Raw genomic sequence first — 12,972 nt, forward strand, 5'->3', positions numbered from 1 at the left:
GTATCACTCCCATTTTTAGTAGATCTTCTACACAGCATAAGAACGCCTGTTTCTTTGTTTGGTCTGAAGACAAACGAGAAATGTGGAACCTTCCCCTTGGGGGGAGAATCCTAGAAGATACCCCTGAGCAACTATTTCTAATGCCCAGGGATCCGGAACGTCTCTTGCCTAAGCCTGAGCAAAGAGAGAAAGTCTGCCCCCTACCAGATCCGATCCCGGATCGGGGGCTACCCCTTCATGCTGTCTTGGTAGCAGGAGCAGGCTTCTTGGCCTGTTTGCCCTTATTCCAGACCTGCAAGTTGCGAAAGGAGCGAAAATTAGCCTTGTTTTTGGCCTTAAACGGCCTATCTTGTGGAAGGGCATGACCCTTGCCCCCAGTGATATCTGAAATAATTTCTTTCAGCTCAGGGCCGAAAAGGGTCTTCCCCTTGAAGGGAATATTTAACAGTTTTGTTTTGGACGACACATCCGCCGATCATGATTTGAGCCAAAGCGCTCTTCGCACCATGATGGCAAACCTGAGTTTTTCGCCGCTAGTTTAGCTAACTGTAGAGCGGCATCAGTGATAAAAGAATTAGCCAGCTTTAGAGCATGAATTCTATCCATGACCTCATCGTATGAAGTCTCCCTCTGGAGCGACTCCTCCAGGGCCTCGAACCAAAAAGCCGCTGCAGTAGTTACCGGAATAATGCAGGCAATTGGTTGAAGCAGAAAACCTTGCTGAACAAAAATTTTCTTCAGCAATCCTTCCAATTTTTTATCCATAGGATCTTTGAAAGCACAACTGTCCTCTATTGGTATAGTTGTACGCTTAGCCAGTGTTGAAACAGCCCCCTCTACCTTAGGGACCGTCTGCCACGCGTCCCGCCTAGGGTCGTTTATGGGGAACATTTTCTTAAAGATAGGTGGGGGAACAAAGGGTACACCTGGTCTCTCCCACTCCTTAGTCACAATATCCGCCACCCTCTTTGGGATCGGAAATGCCTCAGTGTATACAGGGACCTCTAAAAATCTGTCCATTTTACACAATTTTTCAGGGACCACCATGGGGTCACAATCATCCAGCGTAGCTAAAACCTCCTTAAGCAGGACGCGGAGGTGTTCCAGCTTAAATTTAAACGCTAAGGAATCTGACTCTGCCTGCTGAGAAACTTTTCCTGTGTCAGAAATTTCTCCCTCAGACAGCCCTTCCCTCACTGCTACCTCTGAGTTTTGTGAGGGTACTACAGATAAATTATCCAAAGCTTCAGATTGCTCATCCTCTGTATTTAAAACTGAGCTATCGCGCTTTCTTGGAAAAACTGGCAGTTTGGATAAAAATGCTGCAAGGGAATTATCCATTACTGCTGCTAATTGTTGTAAAGTAATAGGGGCCAATGCGCTAGAGGTACTAGGCATCGCTTGCGCGGGCGTAACTGGTGTAGACACGTGGGGGGAGGAAGAAGGACTATCCTCATTACCCTCCGTTAAGGAATCATCTTGGGCAGCATTTTTAATTGTCACTGGATGATCTTTAAAATGCTTAGATGTTTTTGCACACTTTAAACATAAATGCAATGGGGGTACTGACATGGCTTTTGAACATAAAGAACAAGGTCTATCTGAAGGCTCAGACATGTTTGACAGACTCAGACAACACTAAAATATTGAAAAAAATACTTTTTGAAAAAACGTTACTGTCTCTTTAAATAATAAAAGGCACACACTTTTTTACCAAATCATCAAAAAACATCCGATCTTAATGAAATTTTCACCACATGATCCTAATGCCTTGAAATAATTGCCCAAACCGGAGCAAAATTAAGTAAACACCCGGTTTAACCCACTACAGTACGATGCCACAGTCTTTGCTGTGGCTTTACCTTCCTTTAGGGTTATTTGCAGGTGTAAATTAAGCCTCCCTGAATTCCTCCTGTACTCTAAAGACTCTGCACATGAAGCTGCATGGAGCTGTCTTGCAAATCAACTGCGCAATTGAGGCGCGAAAATGAGGCCCCCTCCTTCATTACTCCAGAGTTATGGGGCCTTTCTGAGTCAGATTAGCTGTCTTACAAAATGCCAGGCGTAAAAAAGTCCCCAAAAAGTGTTTCCAACGACTAAAACGCTTAATAAATATAAGATTACCTTAATAAAGTAATCGATTTAGCCCATCACAGTGTCTGTCAGTATTAAAGCCCTTAACTGAAGCCATCATTCTATACTGTGTCTTAGAAAATGGCTTACCTTCCCTCATGGGATTTCTGTCAGTCTTCTAGCACTACCAGGTCTTGTTAGAAAAAATGACTGAACATACCTTAAGCAGTATAAGCCTGCAAACTGTTCCCCCCAACTGAAGTTCTCCTGTACTCAACAGTCCTGTGTGGGAACAGCAATGGATTTTAGTTACAACATGCTAAAATCTTTTTCCTCTCAGCAGAAATCTTCATCACTTTCTGCCTCAGAGTAAATAGTACAAACCGGCACTATTTTAAAATAAACTCTTGATTGAAGAAATAAAAACTACAAATCTAACACCACATACTCTTTACCCTCCCGTGGAGATGCTACTTGTTAGAGCGGCAAAGAGAATGACTGGGGGGGCGGAGCCTGAGGGGAGCTATATGGACAGCTTTCCTGTGTGCTCTCTTTGCCACTTCCTGTAGGGATTGAGAATATCCCACAAGTAAGGATGAATCCGTGGACTGAATACACCAAGTAAGAGAAATAGTACTCACCGGTACCATTTAAAATAAAAAACTTCTTGATTGAAGAATCTAACACTAACACCACACTTTACCTCTTCCTATTACTAACACAGGCAAAGAGAATGACTGGGGGTGGAGGGAAGGGAGGAGCTATATATACAGCTCTGCTGTGGTGCTCTTTGCCACTTCCTGTTAGCAGGAGGTTAATATCCCACAAGTAAGGATGAAATCCGTGGACTCATCGTTTCTTGTAGAAGAAATACAATCCAATCAGCCAATCGGATTTTTCCTACCTTAATTCCGATTGGCTGATAGAATCCTATCAGCCAATCGGAATTCAAGGGAAGCCATCTTGGATGACATCATTTAAAGGAACCTTCATTCAGTGTTAGGACGTCGGAAGAAGAGGATGGCTCCGCGTCGGCTGGATTGAAGATGGACCCGCTCCGCTCCGATTGATTGAAGATAGAATATGCCGCTTGGATGAAGACTTCTGCCGCTTGGAGGACCTCTTCTGCCCGGATTCGATGAAGACTTCTGGCCGGATCGGATGAAGACTTGTGCCCGGCTAGGTGAAGACGGCTCAAGGTAGGGTGATCTTCAATGGGGTAGTGTTAGGTTTTTTTAAGGGGTGATTGGGTGGGTTTTAGAGTAAGGTTGGGTGTGGGTGGTGGGTTTTAATGTTGGGGGGGTTGTATTTCTTTTTTTTACAGGTAAAAGAGCTGATTACTTTGGAGCAATGCCCCGCAAAAGGCACTTTTAAGGGCTATTTGTATTTTTTTTTTAGTGTAGGGAATTTTATTATTTTGGAGGGCTTTTTATTTTATTAGGGGGCTTAGATTAGGTGTAATTAGTTTAAACATCTTGTAATTTTTTTTTAATTTTCTTTAATTTAGAGGGGTTTTTTGTACTTTAGTTAATTTTAGTTATTTTAATTTAATTGTAGGTAATTGTATTTAATTAATTTAATTTATTTAATGATAGTGTAGTGTTAGGTGTAATAGTAACTTAGGTAAGGATTTATTTTACAGGTAATTTTGTATTTATTTTAGCTAGGTAGCTATAAAATAGTTAATAACTATTTAATAGCTATTGTACCTAGTTAAAATAAATACAAAGTTGCCTGTAAAATAAAAATAAACCCTAAGATAGATACAATGAAACTATTAGTTATATTGTAGCTATCTTAGGGTTTATTTTATAGGTAAGTATTTAGTTTTAAATAGGAATAATTTAGTTAATAATAGTAATTTTATTTAGATGTATTTAAATTATATGTAAGTTAGGAGGGTGTTAGGGTTAGGGTTAGACTTAGTTTTAGGGGTTAATTCATTTAATATAGTGGCGGCGGTGTAGGGGGGTAGATTAAGGGTTAATCAATGTAATGTAGGTGGCGGCGGTGTAGGGGGGGCAGGATAAGAGTTAATCAATGTAATGTAGGTGGCGGCGGTGTAGGGGGGGCAGGATAGGGGTTAATAAATGTAATGTAGGTGGCGGCGGGCTCTGGGTGCGGTAGGTTTAGGGGTTAAACAATTTATTTATTTGCGGCGGGGTCCGGGATTGGCAGGATAGGGGTTAATAACTTTATGTAGGTGGCGGCGGTATAGGAGGCGGCAGATTAGGGGTTAATATATTTATTATAGTTGCGGTGGGGTCCGGGAGAGGTGGTTTAAGGGTTAATAACTTTATTTAGTTGCGGGGGGCTCCGGGAGCGGCGGTTTAGGGGGTATAACTGTATAGTATAGTGTGGGTGCTTAGTGACAGGCTAGCAAGAAAGCTGCGAATAAGCCGATGAGCAGCGAGATCGATGACTGTCAGTTAACAACAGTCCGCTGTTCATTGCACCTTACTTGGTGCGCTGCTTTTTGACAGCTTTCTTGATAAATTTGGCGAATGTATTCAGGTCCGCGGCAGCGATGTAAGGCGAGCTTAGGCGAGCGTATTGGGGCCGGCGAATGCAGGAAAGTAGACAGCTTGTTAAATAGAGGCCAATATCTTTACCAACTAAAGAAATGAAAGTTTAAATACTGTGACTTTGTTGTGGAGGGACAAATTTACTTTTATCAACCAAACCCACTTTCTTTAAAGTAAATACATTATTGCTCATTACATCATGCTTAATATCAGATTTAATTACATCAACCCTGTTTGCAAAAAAACTTTTTAACCTTAAAGTTATGAAAAATGTATACAGATCTTTATCAAGCTCCAAAAAAAAAGAATCAGGTTTTTTATATGGACAGAAGGAAAATCCCTTATTTAACAAACAATCTTCATTTTCACCATGTGCAGTGTTAGATATATTTACCACCAACGATGTAGTTCTACATTGTATTTCTTCAAGTGGCTCTATTATTTGTGCTGGAAGTGGCCATATTGGTTCCTGCCTTGGTTCCGCCCAGGGCCCCTAGCTCATTATATCTGTAATTCTACCTATGCTATCTATTTGATCAAATGCCCATGTTCAAAAGTTTACATAGGTGAAACGACATGTATGGTACGCGATCGGATTAACGAACACCGGTCCAACATAAGATGTAAAAATAGGGATGCCCCGGTATCATCTCATTTTTTGGAGGCTGGTCATGCAATTAGTCAGCTGCGATGGTAGATTATTGATAGTGTTAAAAAACCTAGGAGGGGTGGCAATTGGGAAATGTTATTAAAACAAAGGAAAGAATTTTGGATAAGTAAGCTGGACACCATGATCCCTAAAGATCTTAAGAAAGAAAAAGATATGTCAGTGTTTTTGTAATGATGTATTAAGAAGGTGGAATAATGTTTGTAAATATATGCTGCTTTATCTTCTGATATTATGCTGATACATTGTGTATAGAGCATAGTAATTCCAATTATATGTATTGTATTGATAAGTATAATATAACATTTTGACAACTAGGTGTCACTATAAGAGTATTGTAGTATTGGTATATAGGATATATGGTCTGGTAACAGGTATTACTTGTTGATGTATCCAGGTGTATTTAAGGCACCTACACAGGTATATTTGCACTGCATGATTAAGGGTGAATAGCCCAAAACATTGCATGTTTATCTGATGACTCTGATGTTCAATAAAAGTTTTTTATTCACAATCCTGGTGCTCTCCATTCTTTTTTATGACAGCTCTTAGCATGGAGATATCCATTTGTCTCTGTCTCTTTCCTAAAGAGTATTTTCATTACTATTCCATCCTCATGGCCAAGCTCGAGGTCTAAGAAGGTGATCTTTTCTTTACGGTGGGATTCAATCAACTTCAAGATTAACAAATTCTTATTAACATATGATACCAATTTACTAATAACTTCTTCATCACCTTGTCAAATAATCAACATGTCATCTACAAAGCAAACCATTTGAAAATAATGTTTGCAAAGGGATTATTAGAAAATATGAACAGATCTTCCCACGACCCCATATATAATTTGGCGAAATTGGGGGCAATTTTTCTCCCATCGCTATTCCAGTTGTTTGGAGATATTTATCTTAAAACCAAAAAATAATTCTTCTCTAAAATGAATCATATGGATTCTTTTGGGAATTCACGCTGTTCCACATTAATGTAATTATGTTTGTAAAAAAAATATTCAACAGCGCTTATCCCTAAAGCATGAGGAATGGAGGTATGTAAGTATGCTAAGTCTATCATAATCCAAACAGTCTTCCCTCCATTCAAAATCCTTTCATTCATGCAAAATATATTGGGTATCATGTACATAAGACTGTAGAAAAGATACCATTGGCTTCAAAAAATAATCTACATATTCAGAGTTTTGTGGTGAGGGAACCTATTCCAGGCACAATGGGTCTTCTAGGGTGTTCAATAAACCCCTTGTGTACTTTAGGCAAAGTGGATAAAGTATTGCCAAATTCAGACTTTAAACCCACAAAAACCCAAACTTCTGTTTATGGAGAATCCCCTTGTCTTTTCCCACCTGTATCAATACATCCTAATCTGTCATAAATTCTTCAGTAGGGTTTCTGCTCAATACTTTGTAAATTTCTTTATCATTTAGCAGTCTAAAGACTTTCCTGAGAGAGTAATTTCTACCTTGGATGACTATCTTCCACTTTTATCTGCACTCCTGATTACTATACCGGTATCTTTCAGTAAGGGTTCAAATGCTGCACGTTCTTCAGCTCTTAGATGATTACCTATTTTGTCCTTAGATTTTTCACATATCATATCAGTACCATATGCATCATACCATATTCAGTAATCTTGCAAATACAGGAATATAATTACACTGTGCTTAAGAGGGAAGAAAACGTAGATTGGAGTCTTAAATCAGTATGATTTACCGGTAAAACTTCAGAATCTCTTTGTAATTCACATAAAATGTTCAAAACTGCACCATCTCCCTCTCTATTCTCCTCTCCTTCAATAACTCCCTCCAACTCGAAACTTTTCAAAACATCGTTACAAAAGGATTCATCTTGAACAGATTGATTTGATTAATCTTGTGTCATGGTTATCAGCAATAGGCTCTGAATATAAACCTGATGTTGATGCCTAGATACAATTTACCACTCTGCATCTTCCTCAAACGCATTGAATGGATTTATATGGAACTTTGCCTTTGTGAATGCTTTAGAACTGTCATGTAGTACTCATATTTCAACATTTACTGCAATATTTTGCTATCTGTAGCCAATTTAATTTTCCTTTTTATGTTTATTTTCATTGTTGTAAGAAAATTAACAAAAAGCAAATAAAAAAATCTTTAAAAAAAAAATAAAAAATAAAAAAATCAAGGAAGTGAAATGGTAAACATTTCCATTTATTCCAGAGTTCTTAGTGAAATGAGAAAAAATCAAGGAAATTCACGGTTTTCAGCTCTCATAATGGAAAAAGGTGAACTCTGCTTCTCCCACAAAACTTTCAGCTTTCTATCACAACAAGTAAGTTAGACACTTCTTGCTTTTATCTACAAATGATTTGCATACCATGTTGTCTAGATAGAGATCCTTTAAAATGCTGCCAATTGCTTGCATGGGGCAATGGACAAATGTGTTTACAGCTAGGCCTTAATTGGCCACAATTAAGAAAGATAAGATAAACACACTTACCAGGGTTTTAAAGTAGTTTTGCAAATCATCAACAAACTGAACATTTTTTATTTTATTTTAAAACATATAGGGCCAGATTACAAGTGGCACACTATTTACTGCTACTGCTTGAGTGTAAACTTTGCTAGATGTAATCTTTTTTGCACACGCCAGATTTCTCAAGTATAACAGGTTGAAAGTAAAAGGTTTGCAGACTAGCGAAAACTAACATGCGCTAACCAAATATTGCGAACGCATTAACGTATTCTCACCATAGAAGTCATTGGAGAACACAAAAGTAAAAACCTAACACCAATCGTTTGCGTGCTAACCCGACAGCATTTATGAATATTTCACATTCCAATGTTCTTCACTTACAGTACAATGTAGTTTTTTATTGTAAATATATATTCCTATATATCTGTATATACCTGTATATCTATTCCTATAGATATATAGGTAGGTACAGATATCTATTTTACATTAACAGTATCACATATATTATATATATATATATATATATATATATATATATATATATATATATATATATAAAACACGGAAGGGGACCGCACTCTCAGACTGGACTGGGTACACATCTCATGACCCTGCAACATGCTCAGCCCTGGGTGCTCAATGGCACTCACAGGAAGCTGTGCTGTCCCCAGAGTCACAGGCAGTTAACCCCAGGCAGGTCTGGGTGCAAGGCCCATAGGGAAAATTACAAAACAAATTAATACAACACACAGAGAAAGTCCAGCACTCACTTACAAGCTCTCAGTTAAGATTACATGCAAAAATGGAAGGGTTAGTTACCGCATCTGGCTAAATAAGAAAAAAGCCCAGCTACCAAGTCAAGGTCCCTTCCAAAACCTGGGTCCCTTAACCAGCCAAACAATTCACACTCTCAATCAAACAAACTGGGAACAAGTGAAGGGTGCACAGGCTTATGTAATCACCCTAGACATATACAAAACACGGAAGGGGACTGCACTCTTAGACTGGACTCACTTACAAGCTCTCAGCTAAGATTAAAAGCAAAAATGGAAGGGTTAGTTACCGCATCTGGCCAAATGGGACAAGCCCATATCATAATAAATAATAACAATTACATTGTTTCAGGATTTAGGTCAAATGTAGTGTTAGATTAGCGCACATGAAGAATTGCTATTCTTACATTGCGTTATTGAAATATTATAAAAAATATATATATATATATATATATATATATATAAAATATATATTCGATAGATTAAGCATTTATGCATAACTAGTCATAAAGCCTCTCTCTCTCCCCCTCCCTTTTGCTCTCTCTCTCTCTCCCCCTCTCTTATGCGCTCTCTCTCCCCCTTCTATTTTGCTCTCTTTCTCTCCCCCTCTCTCTCTCCCTCTCCCTCCTCTCTTTTGCTCTCTTTCTCTCCCCCTCCCTTTTGCTCTCTTCCCCCTCTCTTTTGCTCTCTTTCCCATCACTTTTGCGCTTTCCCCTCTCTTTTGCTCTCTCTCCCCTTTTTTTTTTGCTCTCTCTCTTGCCTCTCTTTCTCCCCTCTCTTTGCTCTCTCTCTCCCCATCTCTTTTGCTCTCTTTCTCTTACTCTCCCCCCTCTCTCTACCTCTCCCCCATCTCTTTTGCTCTCTCTCTCCCCCCTCTTTTTTGCTCTCACTCTCTACCCCCTCTTTTGCTCTCTCTCTCCCCCTCTTTTGCTCTCTCTTCCCTCTCTTTTGCTCTCTCTCCCCTCTCTTTTGCTCTCTCTCCCCCCTCTCTTTTTCTCTCTCTCTCCCCCTCTTTTGCTTCCCCCCCTTTTGCACTCTCTATGCACCCTTTTGTTCTCTCTCCTCCCTCTCTTTTGTTCTCTCTCCCCCCTCTTTTGCGCTCTCTCCCCTTTCTTTTGCTCTCTCTCCCCTCTCTTTTGCTCTCTCTCCCCTCTCTTTTGCTCTCGCTCCCCTCTTTTGCTCTCTCTCTCCCCCCTCTTTTGTGCTTTCTCCTCCTCTTTTGCGCTCTCACGGGCCACACCCACTCCCGCACAACTACACCCACCCGACCTGTTCCCGCCGGCCATGCCCCATAACGGCACTCCCGCCGGCCACTCCCCCTCGCCATGGCCGATCCACCTGACCATGCCCCGGCCACGCCCACCCAGCCCGGTCTAGGGTTTGTTGTTTTATCTTGTTCAGAGAAGAATTGCCTGGTATTTCGGCGCAGGACTGTCATTGGGCAGGATCAGACTGATATGCTACAGGATATTTTTTCTCTGTGAAAAGGCATAGGGGCCTATTTAAGAAAGTGCGAGCGGACATGATCCGATATTGCGGATCATGACCGCTGCACATCGATAAATGCTGACAGCATACGCTGTCTGCATTTATCATTGCACCAGCAGTTCTTGTGAACTGCTAGTGCAATACCGCACACTGCAGATTTACGGCCAATAGCAGGGGGTGTCAATCAACCCGATCGTATTGGATTGGGTTGATTTCCGGCGATGTCTGTCCGCCGCCTCAGAGCAGACGGGCAGGTTATGGAGCAGCGGCCTTTAGACTGCTGCTTCATAACTTGTGTTTCTGGCCAGCCGAAACACGGGGCATCAAGCTCCATACGGAGCTTGATAACCTGTGTTTCTGGCCAGCCGAAACACAGGGCATCAAGCTCCATACGGAGCTTGATAAATATGCCCCATAGTGTGCAAAAAGAGACAGTACACTGAGTGGCACTGGCCTTGTGGACAAGCATGGAAGTTTTTCTAGCTTTTGTTCTGCCTCAGTGGTGCGTCTCTCAATTTTTTTGTTTTTATACAATCCAAGCATGTCAGTAAAAAACATACATTGAGAATATTTAAAAACATTATGAATACACACTAGACATGACACATAAAATACGTTCAGCTGACAATGTTCAGGAGTATAAGGTAGTATACAGCTAGCCTATTGTACTATGAACCCTCTAACTGGCACATGAGGCCACTTTTGGACCTCCTAGTACTACTGAAAATATATATCTACAGAGGGTTATCATGGACACCAGGAGACTACTCTTGAGTCTCAAAGGAGAACCTCCATTTTCTCGTTTTACATATATATAACACATATAATAGTATAAATTATTGAGTAAATAATAGTACTTTCTTTCATGTAATTAGCAAGAGTCCATGAGCTAGTGACGTATGGGATATACATTCCTACCAGGAGGGGCAAAGTTTCCCAAACCTCAAAATGCCTATAAATACACCCCTCACCACACCCACAAATCAGTTTTACAAACTTTGCCTCCTATGGAGGTGGTGAAGTAAGTTTGTGCTAGATTCTACGTTGATATGCGCTCCGCAACAGGTTGGAGCCCGGTTTTCCTCTCAGCGTGCAGTGAATGTCAGAGGGATGTGAGGAGAGTATTGCCTATTTCAATGCAATGATCTCCTTCTACGGGGTCTATTTCATAGGTTCTCTGTTATCGGTCGTAGAGATTCATCTCTTACCTCCCTTTTCAGATCGACGATATACTCATATATATATACCATTACCTTTGCTGATTTTCGTTTCAGTACTGGTTTGGCTTTCTACAACATGTAGACGAGTGTCCTGGGGTAAGTAAGTCTTATTTTCTGTGACACTCTAAGCTATGGTTGGGCGCTTTTTTTTATAAAGTTCTAAATATATGTATTCAAACATTTATTTGCCTTGACTCAGGATGTTCAACATTCCTTATTTTCAGACAGTCAGTTTCATATTTGGGATAATGCATTTGAATCAATCTTTTTTTCTTACCTTAAAAAATTTGACTTTTTCCCTGTGGGCTGTTAGGCTCGCGGGGGCTAAAAATGCTTCCTTTTATTGCGTCATTCTTGGCGCAGACTTTTTTGGCGCAAAAAATCTTTTCTGTTTCCGGCATCATACGTGTCGCCGGAAGTTGCGTCATTTTTTTACGTTCTTTTGCGCCAAAAATGTCGGCGTTCCGGATGTGGCGTCATTTTTGGCGCCAAAAGCATTTAGGCTAAAAAAATATGGGCGTCGCTTTTGTCTCCACATTATTTAAGTCTCATTTTTCATTGCTTCTGGTTGCTAGAAGCTTGTTCTTTGGCATTTTTTCCCATTCCTGAAACTGTCATTTAAGGAATTTGATAAATTTTGCTTTATATGTTGTTTTTTCTCTTACATATTGCAAGATGTCTCATGTTGCATCTGAGTCAGAAGATACTTCAGGAAAATCGCTGCCTGGTGCTGGAACTACCAAAGCTAATTGTATCTGCTGTAAACTTTTGGTAGCTGTTCCTCCAGCTGTTGTTTGTATTAAATGTCATGACAAACTTTTTAATGCAGAAAATATTTCCTTTAGTAAAATACCATTACCTGTTGCAGTTCCATCAACATCTAATGTTCAGAGTGTTCCTGATAACATAAGAGATTTTGTTGCTGAATCTATTAAGAAGGCTATGTCTGTTATTCCTCCTTCTAGTAAACATAAAAAGTATTTTAAAACTTCTCTTTATCCAGATGAATTTTTAAATGAACATCATCATTCTGATTCTAATGATTCTTCTGGTTCAGAGGATTCTGTTTCAGAGGTTGATGCTGATAAATCTTCATATTTATTTAAAAAGGAATTTATTCGTTCTTTACTTAAAGAAGTCCTAATTGCATTAGAAATTGAGGATTCTGGTCCTCTTGATACTAAATCTAAACGTTTAGACAAGGTCTTTAAATCTCCTGTAGTTATTCCAGAAGTTTTTCCTGTTCCTGGTGCTATTTCTGAAGTAATTTCCAGGGAATGGAATAAATTGGGTAATTCATTTACTCCTTCTAAACGTTTTAAGCAATTATATCCTGTGCCGTCTGACAGATTAGAGTTTTGGGACAAAATCCCTAAAGTTGATGGGGCTATTTCTACCCTTGCTAAACGTACTACTATTCCTACAGCAGATGGTACTTCCTTTAAGGATCCTTTAGATAGGAAAATTTAATCCTTTCTAAGAAAAGCTTATTTGTGTTCAGGTAATCTTCTTAGACCTGCTATATCTTTGGCGGATGTTGCTGCAGCTTCAACTTTTTGGTTGGAAACTTTAGCGCAACAAGTAACAGATCATGATTCTCATAACATTATTATTCTTCTTCAACATGCTAATAATTTTATCTGTGATGCCATTTTTGATATTATCAGAGTTGATGTCAGGTTTATGTCTATTTTAGCTAGAAGAGCTTTATGGCTTAAAATTTGGAATGCTGATATGTCTTCTAAATCAACTCTACTCTCC

This window comes from Bombina bombina, unplaced genomic scaffold (genome assembly GCF_027579735.1).
Source record: "Bombina bombina isolate aBomBom1 unplaced genomic scaffold, aBomBom1.pri scaffold_660, whole genome shotgun sequence".
NCBI lineage: Eukaryota > Metazoa > Chordata > Amphibia > Anura > Bombinatoridae > Bombina > Bombina bombina.